Genomic DNA, 15,674 nt, shown 5'->3' with positions numbered 1-15,674 from the left:
GTTCTTGAAGCCGGGCATCCCTACGACACCAGGAGTCAAACGACTCAGGACAAATGAGATAAAATGCCTTGAAAAAACTTAGTCAAAAAGTAACCGGGGGTACTTGCTCTTCCTGGAACTGCACTTGCTGACGCGGAAAAAGAAGTGACGTCAGCGCGAGTGGGCACGTCTAAGCAGGTCCAGCGACGTCATCCCGGCACCAACGACGCACGCAGAGCCGCACAACGACGCCCACCGATGCGCAGAGGTACTGCTGAAAAAAACAATCTGGATCCAGTATGACGCCTGGGGGTAATTCTAAGTTAAGGAATCTATCACTACGTGTTTCTTTCAGATAAGCCACACAGAGCCGAACGAGGCCACCTACTGATGCGCAGGGTTACTGTTCATGGAAAAAATTCTGAATCTAGGATGATGTCTGGGGATAATTCTAAGTTACGGAATCTGTGGCTGGAAGTTATCAGATGACAATATATGCTTATGAATATGAACCAAAATAGCTGTCCAGCAATGACTCAGTGGTGGGAGGAAAGGAGGTTAAGATATATCTGGTATTACTCATAATCAAATGGACGACACCTGCAGGCTAGTAGGTAAACCTATACAACCGTAATCTCGGTCACACAGATTCCATGTTAAACAGCCTTCAAACATCACCTCATTAATTTATTTACTATAACTGTGATACTTACCACTGAGGCATCAAATTGAACAGTTGTGTAATTATGTGTTGCTTTCGTTTGCAAGCATTTAACAATAATTTTAAGATGGGAACTGGCCATCCACAACACCTAATTGTGATAGGTTGAGTAATACACCACTCCAAGTCAGGCCCCCATTCCAAATAAGTTCAGAAATAATAAACCTTCCGAAGAGATAAGCCATATTTATTGATTGTACAACGTAACTTACAATGAATAGACAGTTTCCCAATAAATTATTTATTAAACTGAAAATCTGGAAAATCTATTGGACTCTTCACTGCATTACAGAAGCCTATACTGCTACAATACAATGTATATAGACAACACGTTGACAGTTTTATAACCAATACAAAAAAAAGACAAACAATTCGGTAGCACACAGTGCGGTAGAGCAGACCGAAATCTTTTTCTTTCAGAAACTAAGCTAAGTTACTCTCAAAGTACCAAAGGCACAAATTAGGAGTGTCAACTCACCACCAACAGCCCTACTCTGGAAAAAACCACAAAAGGAGGACTCAAAGAGGAGGGGAAAACAACAAAACATAGGCGTTTGCAAATCATTGGGAGCAAAGATGATTTTGCGTGAATTTAAAGGATCCTTTTTGGTTTTAAAGGAATTAGCTCAATGGACCATTACTAATGATTTGTTTGATCAGACATCCATTTCCATCATGTCGAACATCAGAAGAATAAATAACAGAAAAAAACAAATCCCATTAGGGGAACTAAAACACATACATGCAGCACAGCAGCAAAGAACACCCACAGTTATAGTGGGGATTCAGAGTACGGTGGACGTGAAATGGAAGTCATAGGCTAAGGTGAAGTTTAAATACACGTCATTTACTAGATTTTTAAGCAGCACTTACTGACAGAACCTTTGGAGTGTAAAATTCCTAAGATAACAGATATTTGCATTACTCATTTTACTGGCGCTCATAGCTCTAGGCAGGAATACAATTCTACTATTCTCATTGACAGAGAAAAAGGACGATACTTGACTAGGAGTCTGGGCGGATACAATTTAAGGACCAGAGGGGCAAAGAGTCAACAATTACACTGGCAAAGACCAGTGACAGGTTTGGCCTGAAAGCATAATAGGCATTTCAGGAGTGCAGTCATCAGGTAGCAAGATGAAAAACCCACTTGAAATAATGGTTCAAGGCAGAGTACTGTAAAGCACTGTGGCAGTGTGGCAGACAAGGTTAAACACAAACATTGCCTGGATTCCTATTAACATGGGTGCAAGTAAAGAGAAATAAATGGACTTCTTAAGGCACAAACCTGGAAATAATTAGTAGGACTGCTTTAAATGCACCTCGAGCTTCTGAAAAACTGGTCTTGAACAGATACAGATATATTTAGTCAGTAAACTAACAAAACTATTACTCGGTAAAATTGAAAATCACTCAACTAGGCCACTAGGCACCAGCCAGGGACATGCCCTACGATTCTTATGTAGGTGTCAGGTGGATCCCAAAGAGACATCTTATAGCATTACTGACAAGTCTTGAACAACAAGGTACTTATTTTGGGTAAAGTTCTTTCTGGTAGATACTCTAACTGTAACTTCCTCACCTTTGGAATATCCCCAGGCACCAGACTGGATGCAGAAGATTTAAAAGTGTATTGCTCCATGCGTCTCTTTGTGGACTTTTTTCTACTCCAGAGATTATGGCGCAACCTAGAAGACTTCCCTGCACACCCCTTCACCTTGCAGCCCCTATGCGCTGGCAATCTTTTCTTGACTCTGTCCACGCCCTTGGACACAGAGCTCAACCATAATCAGAGATACCAGAGTGTGTAGATTTCTACTTTGGGACTTTTTTAGATGAAAAAAGAGACCTATCCACAGAACAGAAAGATGCGAACGTAGTAAGAAATCTGCTGTTAAAGTTTGCACCAGAATGAGCTTTAAGGTAGTAATTTATTCTCCTGAAGGACACTTTTAAATGCAGATTCCACACCTTTAGAATAGATATCAAAGTAATACCTACCAAGATCATGGGTCTGTGGAATGCTTCAGAACAAAAAGTCCTGCTGAATGAATGGGCAACATGCTATTCCCGTCTGACCTGGCTGTCAAGAAAGTAGTACTTTGTGAACATGAACACTGAAGAACACATTGCAACCAGACCTAAAAAACAGGCATTCCCCGCTACAATACAGTGGTAGCAACCAAGGCCCTAGTGGACTGGGCCACCTGTCCGTCTGGAGGCTGCTTTTCGGCCAATACATTGCTGATTTTAATGGAAAGGTCTATAAGCCTTAATAAAGCCCTATTATGCACTGGCTTACCATTCTCTGGCCCAAAAACCAGCACAATGAGGTAATCGCCCAATTGAAGGTCTTTCGTACACTCAATATAACAACTTGACGGCTTTCCTGGGATCCAGATGATGAAGCCTCTTCTCTTTTGAGGGATGAGCCAGAGGTAAAGAACATTGGCAGGGCAATGGATTGTACAACGTGAAGCACAACCACAGTTTTAGGCAAAAAGGTAGCTGTAATACTCAACCACACTATGCCACAAATATTTCCAACCTACAGCACAGAAAGCTTTGATGAAGGGTGCCTGGCAGTAAGGATGACCTGCACAACTATGGAAGGGAGATCATATGCAGTGAACTACTGCTGCTCAATGTCCACGCTTGTAGGTATAGATTACACAGGCCAGGATGCAGTACCCTTTCTGCTGCAGCGACAGAAGATCCTCCCAAAGTTCTAGCCCAGTTGGAGGATTGATGCTCATGCCCAGAGGTTCTGGGGTACCACACTCTACTATCCCAATCCTTACCCACTAAGATGATTTGGGCCTCTGCATTCCAGATCTTCTAAAAACTTGCGGTAGGAGAGGTAGAGGCTGAAAGAAGTAAGGGAGTCTTGTGCTCCACTCCAGTCAGAAAGTCTCCTTGAGAGACATCTTTCTTGGAAACGTCAGCAAGCAATGATGTTAGGTGGCATAGAATCTTCAATGTGATCCATGACTGACTGTGGTGAGCCTACCCTCTACAGCGAGTCGCAGAGATAGGGGAAGACTGGAATGCCCAACCTCTGGAAATGAGCTGCAACCTCCTCCATTACTTTGTTGACCACCTGAGGGGTACTGGTGAGGCAAAAGGGGAGCATAGCAAACTGAAAATGGCCCTAGCCTACATTGATCTGCAAGTAATGCCTGAGTGACTGGAGGATGGGTACATGAGAGCAGGCATCCTGCAGGTCCAAAGTCATCATCCACTCGCCTGGATCTGGAATACACGAATCAAGGCCAAAGTGAGCATCTTGAATTTGTCCTTCTGAAGGAAGATGTTGAGAGGGCAGAAATCTAAAATAAGATGAGGCCGTCATCTATTTTTGGAACAAGGAAATAGCAGGAGTAGCAGCCAGTCCCTATTCCTGAGTACCGCACCCTCTTTATGGCTCCTGTGCCAAAATGAGTCTTCATGGGTGCTTCAATGAAAGCCACTCTGCTAGGAACAAAAGATGCAGCATGTTGAAAAGGAATGGCAGGGCACATGACCCTAAGTGGGAAGGGTGTGCCCAGACGTGGGTCCCGTGCTCACTACGCCACCGGAGTCAAGCTATCTTGGCTGATGAGGGCTGAAAGCCAGAAACCGGTCCTAGGATGCTTGATTCCGGTCCAGAGAAGACATGGCTTGGCAGTTCGGGCTGGCCTGTTCCCATGAGGCACAGGGTCAAGACTGATTTGCATATGGCTACGTCTGAACTGGGGTGGCGTGGTGAGCAAAATAATGATGGATTAAACCCAGGTCTGTGACTGGGGGGTGAATGTTTGACAATGTTCAACATTCCGTCCATAATCTTTTTAATTGGCATTGGTCCATTCAATGATCTAAAGAAGCCATCTGTTGGAAGTTATATTTTGCCATTTTTGGAGGAAATGTCAGATATTGACTGCCATAGGATAGGTATGTGCCATTAACTCCAAACTAAAGTGGCTTGGAGGCTGATACTGCAGAGAAGAGGCTGAGAAGTTAGCGGCCATTGGTCACCTGGACGTTATCTGCTTGATCCCAGCCTGACCCCGAAAGGACCATGTTGCGGAGGCTGTGGGCCTTAGCATTACTAGTATGCCAATTCTCAGCAGTAGCCTTCGAAAGGGGCGATACTGCTGAGAATACTGCCTTTCGGGAGTAGAGAAGACCAAGGAACGTGCTATGGCCCGGATTCCGTCAATTGTTCCAGTACTGTATTGAAATTGCATTTATAGAGTGCTTACTACCCCGTAGAGGCCCTGCAGCACTGTACAGCGAGTAGCACACCACTCAGGCGCCCATAATTAGCAGTCAGTTAATTGGTTATTGACATCAGGCTTGCACGCTATAGCCAAACATTTGATGCACTTACTCCAGTTTCCTTAGAATACATTGACTTATGTGTGAACTTTAGAGGGGGCTATAGGAGAAGCAAATGTTTGCTGGAATTAATTTAAAGATATTGTGAGCTTGATTGCAGGGATATGGTTTAAAAAAAGATTAAGACAGATGGGCACGAGATTTATAGTCTTTCTCATGAAACTTTACATTAAAAGAGGTGGCAGATACTTGCCTCACTGCAAAATGCAAGCCCAGCGCTTGTTGAGGCCCTGTACAAGTGACCTTCAATCAGTGCGACATTGAAGCACATCCCAGTACCTGTAATTACAATTTGACACCACCACTACCTCCCCACTGTATAAAATACAAGCAATATTTGCAACCCTAGAAAGAGCCCTATTTGTACCTACCACAGCAGTATATTAAATTCTACAAAATATCCTTCCATTTTATACAAATCATTTCCACCATACATAAACTACAAATATAATATAAACTTTTTCTGTAAACACCCACCAACTGTCTTATAACAAAGCAGTTGATATACATGTTGCAGCAATCACCATTATTACACACAGTGCATGTCTATTTGGCCCATTCACTACCCTGTTTGAAAGGTGATGTCTCGTAAGTCCATCTGAGGAGCTTCAGGGTCCATAGAACAGATAACATGTTCTGCAGAATGGATGCTTCTGAGGTCACTTAGACCCCTCAAGTATCCACTGTGACTCCAAGTACAGAGTCAACCTTCTCACCAACTAGAGCACTCACTTCCTGCACATCACCCGAGAAGACTGTGGATCTCATCCATGCAGGTGCTGACTGCTCTGCCCAAGTAATCGTTAGTGTTTAGTCAGGATCAAATTAAGTACTTCACTGCATCCATACTATTCTAGATGATTTGAGCCAAGTTGGCACAAAACTCCTCTGAGACTGTAGACAAGATCTCTCTGACCATGCAGAGGTGCCTCTTACGCTAATGCATCGCCCCACTGCTTGCAGAGCAGAAAAAATAATAATACCATTGTTATCATTTGATTTTTCTTAGCTACAGGTCAGGGTTAGGGTGGGATGGGGCTGGAGTCATAGGGGGAGCAGTGGCTTGCGCACTCCAAGTGCGCATGACTGCTTAGCCAGCAATCTTGGGCCGGCCAAAAAGTCATGTGCGCTTTGCATCTTCCCCACCAGGCTGTAATGCACAGGAACATGAGCACAGGCTCCCTGTTCCCACCTGAGTGCCAAACCACGGTGCTCAAACCAATCAGCGTTGTGATTGGCTATGTGGAGCAAAACACAAAAAGCTGCATTGCAGCCTTATGATAGGCTATGGGGAGCCTGGGTGCTTCCTGGTTCAGATCTTGCCAAGGAGAGCGGCAATGCAACAGGAAGTCATTCAAAAGGTAAGTGTTATTTTTTTTATTTGATTTAAACACACCTACCCTGCCACCCCTGTTCCATGCCAGCCGCCACTGTGACCATGTTCCATAAAGCATATGAATATCTATCCAGCAAACCGCTGGCATTTAACAATTAATGAAAACAGTTTCCTGAATTCCTGAATTCTTATTAATTCTCTGGATCGTAAGAAATGCATTGGGGATTATCCTGCTGGTGGAAGCCTGGACCAACAGATGTTCTGGCTTCGGTTCTTTGAATCAAGCCAGTCTCATCTGAAGCACCTGGCAACCTGCCTGTTCACTAGAGGGCAGGAACAAGGAATCAGTAGAAGCTTGCCAAGGTTGTAGAACGTCTATTAGAATGTTAGTTTTGACTTCCATAGATGGTAGCTGTAAATCCAATACCTCCACTGAACATCTTATGAGCTCAGCAAATGCAGCAATCTCTTCTGTTGATGGTCCAAAGGAAGAATCCAACCTAGTGCCAAAGGAAGTGACCCAACCAACTGGCCTCCTGTAAAGCCACGTACAGATTATCATCATAGTGTGTGGGGAAATAATTTCCATTATTTCCAATGAGGAATCTGCATCTAGAAGTATCCATAAGAAATCTAAAGCTTTGTCATTTGAACTAGTCGCTGTCAATATACTGAGAAATTTTGTTGGAGAGAGGTGAGCGAGCTCTGGACCTCTAACGAAAATGTAAGGAAAAATAGGAACAGATGCCAGCATGCCATTTGGCATCCAATATACAAAGGTACCACCACTATGTCCGGAGGTGGAGTAGCGGCTGAAGCTGCAAGTAACCAACATGATGCAATAGAGAAATATTTCTTGGGAAATACTTTCAGGAACAGTATAAAGCCTGGCAGAATAAATCAAAATGTGAGGATTCTGAGGGAATATGTATCCAAGAGAAGTGAACTGGCTTGCAAGGAATTACTACCTCTAACCAGCTTTAAAAGAGAAAATCAGGGTTTTATAATTTAGGAAAAAAACCTTTAAAAAATGTGTTGCATTAATTTGTAGAGCAGGCTCAAATATAAAGCAGCACTTCCCCTACTTTTTTTTTATCTATTCGACAACCAATGTCCACATAAAATATATTATATTGAAGGAAGGAAATGTTACTTGGCTTCAGCAAAATGATTGGCCGTCAAGTGAGTATTTTAACAAGGGGCAAATATTTTTTCAAAGAACTATGGTCACACAGAAGGGGAGGCCAGCACTGTGCTTAGGAGCATGGCATAGAAGTGGCGCAAGAGTAGAACATGTTGGGGCATCCTTAGATCTTTCTTCATGCACCCAACCTGTAAAATACACTGGGCTAAAGTTCTCAGAACGGAAAAAGCTTTAACTGTCTATTGCTAGAAAGCAATAAGAAATGGCTTGTAGGAAAGATCCAAAACAGATAAAAGGGGAAGCAGAAGTGGTAATGTCCAGAGCTAGGTCAGCATGGTCCTTTGCTACAAATCCAAGTATTAACAAGCGAAGCCAGCAGCTTAAGAAACAAGAGAAATTTGGTAAACCGTGCTAAACACCATTCAAACAGAAGCAGTTTAGAAGAAAGAAAGGAAAGCCTTATAAATGACAGATATACACCAACCACTATCCTTCCAATCTGAATAGGTAGTGGGTTGACTTGAAAGAAGTGAAATAAATTTTGGTGAAAATTGGTCAAAATGCCTAAAAGAAAGAGTTATGTCTGACCACAGCTTGCCATATGAAAGTGGATGGCACCTTGTGAAAAGTAATGAATACAGGTCTCTAAAGCATCATCTACAAACATTCATCTTACTGGGGACAGGCTACTAGTCAGAATTATACAGAACTTGGAGAATGGAGGTAGTGGTTTACGGCACCAGAGGTTTAGAGTAATTAATTACATCAGGATTTCCAAAAACCCTATTAGTTATATAAGGATTTCCAAACACCTCATTAGAACATTTATGGTATACAACTGTAGTTACAAAATTATGGTGTTTTTAAGGAAATGCAAACCATTTAAACATCTTAATCAAAATAGCCCTTCCAATGATACAGCAAAAACTCGATCATAACTGACATTTTTGCATTGGGAGACACAAAAATAGCATCAGCAATGTGATGCATCATTATTATTTGAATAAGAACTAGAAAACAAAAACGTAGAAATCGGGAGAATTTCATACTCAAAGCTTGGTTATTGAATAAGATATACCTTTAAGGTGCTGGCAGTCTAAACCAAACAACAGTTTTAGCTGAAAAAGCTGTGTGTTTGACTGTAGATCACCTTTAAGATTTGTCAGCCCATGACCTATAATAATAAAAAGGGTGTACGTTCTCTGCTACTGATAAGGGCCTTTAACTGCTCCACCTTTCTCATTTCCTATTTAAAGGTTTGTTCGTATTCGTAGGGTTGGTTGTCTGCGACTGCAATCACTACATGGAGACAATATGAACCTTTTTATTTAAAAAAAGTGATGTTCAGATTAAAATGTTTTCCAAACATTAATGCTTTAATGTTGTAACTGCAGCCAACAGGAACAGCAGCTCATCTGGGACAAAGTATGGCGGGGACGTTTAAAAAGTGAAGATTTGAGATTAAGAAAATAGATTACAATGTCAAAATAGAAATTCTACCTGCCCCTCATAATTTTTGAAAAATTAAAAACTTGATGGTAGCAGGAACAGATTAACCGGGGATAATTTATAACTGAGCTCGGACTGGTAAAAAAAAAAATCTAGATGCGTATGTGAAGAATTATGCAAGCAGTACGGTAAAAGCTGAAAGTCTAAAAACAAGGAACAATTTTCCCGCTTATAAATATTCCAAACATACAGCACATAACCAATGTGAAGTGACTCTAAACACGTTGGAAAAACTGTTTTGTTGTCCGCCGCAGAAATAGGCAGTCTGAGGCAGACCCAAAATGATAATTAGGAAGACACATGAACCAGCCAGTGCCAGTAAGTAACAGCCTCAAACACAGGGCAGCAAAATGTCTTTCACTTCGGTCTGCTACTTCTTTTTAACTGTGCTCAAGTAACAGGGCAGTGAGAAGGGAGCTCTTGCCCATGCCGGCTTTATATGGATGAATCCCATTTGCTTAAAAAAATTATTGGGTGTATGGAGTGCTTTGATTTGAATGGATTTTCAACATTAAACCGGAAGGTACAGGAACATTCAGAAACTCTTATCAATTGTAATCAATCACCACTGAATCCAGATACAACCTGAAGACATCCAAGATCATAAATCAGTCCTTTGGCCAGTGTCGAACCAGGATTCACAGACACTAGACAGGTCAAATGAAACTGAATTTCAGGAGAAGAATTGCAACTAATTATCTTTCTCTTGCAAAGGTACTTGTCTAGGCTGTTAATTATGTGATCATTCCCCACTGGCTGCACTAACTACTGGATAACACCATTTTATTTTTTTGACAAGTTTGACTTTTGCTCCAGGTAACAAACAGCAATTTTAAATGTCACTCTTTAAGGTGTGTATATGTACAGAAGCACCCATGGTAATTTTCCAGTTTGGTACAGAGACAGAACCTATAATACTAATAAGAAACGGAACAAGCTTGTTAACTCTGCACATGAGACACGAGTAATGTGAACCAACAAAAATAGGTTGAATGACCGATTCTGGCAGAAATTGCCCAAAAATCTACAAGGACAAAATATTATGTAATTTAAAAATGGATGACTTTAATAAAATAAAGAGAATTAAGGTAATTTGAAAATTGATTCTCCGCTTAGAAATAACATTCAACTGGAGATTAACAGAGAGCAAGATCACAAGTTACTTACCTTTGGTAAAACTATTTCTGGTACAGAATATCTAACTGCAGATTCCTCCCTTGAGGAAATTCCCCAGGCATCAGACTGGATCCAGAAAATCTTGATCAGTACCTCTGTGCGATGGTAGGTGGCAATGAGCAGCTCCACGTCAGGCGCTTCAGAAGTGTAATGCACTGTGCCTACATAGGTGCCACTCTGGCATGCTGACGTCACCTACTTCATCACTGCGACAGTTGAATAATGTAGGACCACTGTGCAGAAACTAACAGGAGCTTCAGGGTGCAGAGCCCATTTTGTACAGAGGAGAGGGTAGGAGGGTCGGTGAAGAACCTGTGGTAAGATAGAGTCGCTACCAGAAAAATCATTACCGAAGGTAAGTAACTTGTTCCTCTGACAGAGAATTTTAATCGCCTATCCCTCACCTTAGAATAGATACCCTAGCAATACTCCCCTGAAGTGGGTCTGCAAACTGGCTTAAACCAGGAAATCCCAGAAGACTAAAAGAACAAAATGGCAGTCTTGATGGACCTGACTGTCCAAGCAGTAGTGCCTCATGAATGTGTGGAGAGACACTCAAGCAGCAGCTTGGAAGAGGTTTAGGACAGATACCCTAAGCGCTAAATGTAGTAGTAGCAGCCGTGACCCTGGTGGATTGGGGCTGCAAGCTCTCAGGAGGCTGCTTCTTAGCCAATGCATAGCACATCTTAATGCAAAGTGCAATCCATTGAGAGGTGTTCTGTTATTCATAGCCTTGTCTTTTTTTTAATTATCCTGTGAATCCGATAAAGAGCTGATCGCCAACCCGGTGGTCTTTGGTACGATCAATGTAAAAAGACAAGAGTATTTTCGGATCCAGATGGTGAAGCTCTTCTTCGTCATTGGAAGGAGCGAAATTTTTTTAGCAACGTCTTAGTTTGGCCAACATGCACAATGGAGTCACCTACAAAAGGAAGGCGGCACGAGTCCGAAGAACCAGTTTGTCAGTGTAGAAGCTGGTGTCTGGAGGATGAACTTGCAGAGCTTGAAGTACGGTGACCCTCCTCACAGATGTAATGGCCACTAAGGAGGGTCAAAAGTCTCAGAGAAAAGCCGTATAGGGGCCTGAGTAGGGAGCTCATAAGAAACGTCAAGACCAAATTAAAGTCCCTCTGGGCCATGATGACAGGGGTAGGAGATAACAAATGTTGCAAACCCTTCAGGAAATGTGTTACAACAGGTAACTGAAAAAGTCAGGGCTGATCCAGAAACTGCAACAAAGCAGAGATAGCAGAAATAGAACTTTTAACAGTGCCCAATGCAAGGCCTTGCCAGGATAATGACAGCACAAACAATAACACCTCCAACAAGGAACCACAAAGTGGGTCAACATGACTGGAAGAAATCCAAGCCACCAATTTGTCCCAACGTGAGGTATATACAGTCTTTGTTGAGGGTCACCTGGCTGCCAAGATGACATCACAGGAGGAAGATAAAAGGCATTCAACTGTTGCTGCTCAATCTCCATGCATGAAGGTAGAGTGTGTGCAGATTTGGGTGCAGGACCCTACCACGCTGCTGCTACAGGAGGTCCTCCTGAAAGCCAAGCTTGATCGGAGGCTCAGTTCATGATACTTGACTCTCCTTGCTGAGCTCAGAGCCACCAAGATGACTTGGGCCCAATCTGTCCTGATCTTCTTGAGCAGTCAGGGCAGGAGCAGTATCTGGAGATAGATCCACAGAGGGTCTGGGTTCCAGCCTAATGGAATTTGTTTCTGAGCAACATCCGATTTGAAATTTCCAACGTGCAAAAGCTTTGACATTATGTGTTCACTGCAGTGGGAAATAGATGGATCCAAGGTTCTCCCCATTTTTGGAAGAGACCTTGCACCACCACCGGGTGTAGATGTCCTTTGTGATCAGCAAGGCATCAATGGTTGAATTTGTCTGCCCTGACTTTTAGAGATCCTGCAACATGCTGCACAACCAGAAAAATGTCCTAGTGATCCAGCCATGTCCAATGGCAAAAGGCCTCCTGGCACAGGTTCCACAACCCCACGTTGCCTTGCTTGAGCAGTACAACATGGCCCCTGACCATGAAAGGAATATGAAACTTGCTGGCCTGAGTAGGAAGGTTAGTATTGCGGATGGCCATGGGAGTTGCGGCTGTAGCCTGATAAGGGGACAAAGGACTGTTGCTTCTGGCAGGAACCCAAGGAGAGGCCCAGGGATCAGGCAGGGACCGGGCTCTCTTAGACTCTAGCACCATGTCAGCCTTGTCCCTGAAGAGAAGGGAGCTGTCATAGGGCATGCCTATTAGATGATTATACATCCCCTGAAAGCCCAGCAGACTGTAATCGGGCATGGCAGGGGAGTGCCTCTGTAGAGGTCATGGCAAGTGACTCAGCAGTGTCTAGACCACACTGAATATTGAACGTCGCTACACCCCAGCCAGTAACCAGCACCTGGTTGAGAATAGCCCAACCTTCCTTGGGAAGCATAAGTAGCAACTGTGCAACCGAATACTACACGGCATGGGAGTATCAGCCAAAGAAACATGCCAAGCTGGAGGTAGAGAAGATCCTTTTCCCTAAGGTATCCAGACTCTTGGATTTCTCATCTGATGGGGTGGTAGGGAAGGTGCTTGGCTTGATCCTGGCGGTTGATGTGCTGGAAGAGGAAGGCTAGGCCTCCGGGGCAGGATGATGGTAGCAGGCAATCATTTAGTGCACAGGTGCCAGCATAATGCTGGTGACGACCTCATTAACAGGGAACATGGGATCTGCAGACCTTGCCCATGGTTAAAGCACTCAGTCAAGATATCGAACTGTACCTCGACGGTAGGTAGCTGCAGGTCAAGGACTTCAATTGCTCTGTGCATCATTGTAGCAAAAGATGCTCCTTCCTCCGTGGAAGGGCTTAGAAGAGAAATCAGGCCAGAGTCTAGAGAGGTTTCCAGGCCACTGGCACGACTAAGCTCCACATACCAGTTTTCGTCCTGGTAGGAGCTGTCCTTCAGGAGGTCAAAACCTATTACATCATCACCTTCTTCATCATCATCCTCTCCTTCAGGCAAAAGAGGACCCACCAGGGCAGGCAAGTCTATTGTGGGCTTACCTAATCCGGGCGGGATCAGTGTCAACATTGAGCGGAACCAATGTGGCCCTGTCTTGGAATCAGAGAAGAGAATTGGTTCCTCTTCAATGCGAGCCAAAGACTACGTTGGATGGACTGGAACCGGGCGGCCGGAGGCACCAGTGTAGGTGTCAGAGGGCCTGGCTGGCATCCAGGTTGAACCCACTGATGAGAACTCATCAGGGGAACCTCTCAGCTCCTTGGGGCCTGAAGGCATACCAGAAGGAGCTGTGGGTCCAAACATGGAAATCATGGCGTTACAGAACTCCTTCAGATCAGCACTGATTGCTCTAGCCCCGGCGGAACTTCAGGAAGTGTGGAGCGGATCTGTCCGCCAGCTCCCCTCGGTAATTGAAGCTGCACCTATAAAGTTCAATGAATGGTGCCCTGCACCTATAAAGTTCAATGAATGGTGCCAAGTTAACCATTTATCTGCAAGCCATTCTAAATATTGGCATTCTAAATATTGGCAGCTGCAGCCTTAACACTTTGCAATAATCCAGCAAGAGGAGAATGAATGCAGAACTGACAAGTTTCAGAAATGGACTTTCTTAATGTCATTTAAAGCAGTGTTTTTGTATGGTCAACGAATATTGTTTGACAGTGCATCTCAATTAGGAGCTATGACACTTGGCAATCAAAATGCCACTTTTGACATCACAAATGCAGTGCTGTCAACCAGACTAGGTATTCTACAACAGCGACAGACCAGAATATTAGCACTGACACCACAGAGCATATCTCTATATGTGGATGACATGGTGCTGTACGTTCGGGACCCAGACGCACAAGTTACTACTTGTGTACCAATATATCTGTAAGAGACATTAGTTAGTGATAGATTCCTTACCTTAAAATATGACTGTTGGTGCCGGTCGTCCATGAGTATTTCCGCTTTGAAAGATCCTCGGGCTGGAGTATCAACCCGAAACCCTGGAACTGTGCTTATTGAGCCTAGTGGAGAAGTGTGGCTCACTGGTTAGAGCCGCACACTCTGATGCAGAGGTCTGGCCCGGACCAGGGTTCAATTCCCGTCGCAGCAGGGTCTTGGGCTCAATGTCCTCGGACCCGATAATTCTCTCGCCTCGGTGCCTACTCTGATCATGGGTCCCACTCTGAAACTCTGGGCAATAGCTTGCTTAATCTCCACACCGGCCCTACCGCTAGGATGCCTGGCTTTACCTCGGGGTGTCCAGGAGTGGGCACCTCACAGGAACAGGCCAGGACGGGTTCCTCAGCGGCACAGCGCGGGGACACACTGGCGAGTGTAACCAGGTGCTTTATAAGCTCAGTATTATTATTATTTAGTCAAGAGCTTACAGCTAACTAACAGACACGTTGTGGCAGTAGCTCTTCTATTGGCAAACATACAGGTGGCAATCCATTGGGGCGCTCGTATTGTACCCACAAAATAAAAACAATGGTTACATGACCTGGCATACCTGCAAGGACCAGTTGGAGCTATATGCAGAAGAGCTGCCTCAGCCATTGCGGCCAAAGGACATTTGGGCCCCATTCACAACATACCTCCTCAAATCTCAGCAGAGTCATTAGGGGATTGACATTGGTGGGTTGATGGAGTGGCGATGTGTTGCAAGACGCTACTGTTCAGACCATTTTGTACAATGAGCTGCTAATGGAAAATGCTACTGTCCATGCTGTGTATGATCTGTCCAAGATGAGTGAATGTTAAAGTCGCTATGTTTTCCATCTGTTTTGCATTTTTGGAAAAAGCAAATAAAAATAAATATATATATATATATATATATATATATATATACACACATAATGACATACAGGATTGTAGAGCAAAGGTCGCATACAAATATGACAACAAATAACTGCTATCTGGCACAGCTATGTCTTCAAGAGTGCTCTTGTGTTAGAAAACTACTTCGAGCTAAACACAGAAAGCAAGATTGAAGGATGCAAACATTAAAGTTGTCGTAATTAGGAAGAACAAAATAATACAAATTATTTCAATTAAAATAATAGATACAAAAGGCTTCAACATCACAATTCCTTTTCACCGATAATTTAGGCTCATATTTGTAATTTAAAAATCGCTACACATACTGCAACGTGCAGGAAATGTATTACAGAATGGTAAACCAAAAATTATACTGTATCGGTATTGCCTTTGTCAATATAAAAATCAGTCTCCCTCTTGTGCACTGAAAGAACAATAAACGCAGCAAGTAATGTAAATTCTAAAAATATTTAAACTCCTACGACATATAACGTGCCTGCGCCCCCTCAACAACCAGAGCTGGACATATTATTGTTTCTGGTTAACCAGCGAAGTAAGTGGATTATTTATTGGCATCTTGCAAACG

General features: G+C 43.4%; 1 long non-coding RNA gene across 1 annotated transcript; it reads right to left on the bottom strand.

Annotated features, from left to right (window-relative positions):
* Positions 1-869: 869 nt before the first annotated feature.
* On the bottom strand, positions 870-15,032 carry LOC144829366 (uncharacterized). The gene is made up of 2 exons (XR_013610642.1): positions 13,732-15,032; positions 870-13,701 (listed from the first exon to the last, which is right to left on the bottom strand). It is a non-coding gene; the product is annotated as an uncharacterized LOC144829366 (long non-coding RNA).
* Positions 15,033-15,674: the final 642 nt, after the last annotated feature.

This window comes from Lissotriton helveticus, chromosome 4_1 (assembly GCF_964261635.1).
Source record: "Lissotriton helveticus chromosome 4_1, aLisHel1.1, whole genome shotgun sequence".
NCBI lineage: Eukaryota > Metazoa > Chordata > Amphibia > Caudata > Salamandridae > Lissotriton > Lissotriton helveticus.
Note: the sequence above shows the minus strand (reverse complement) of the source record. Positions and strands in the feature narration are given on the sequence as shown.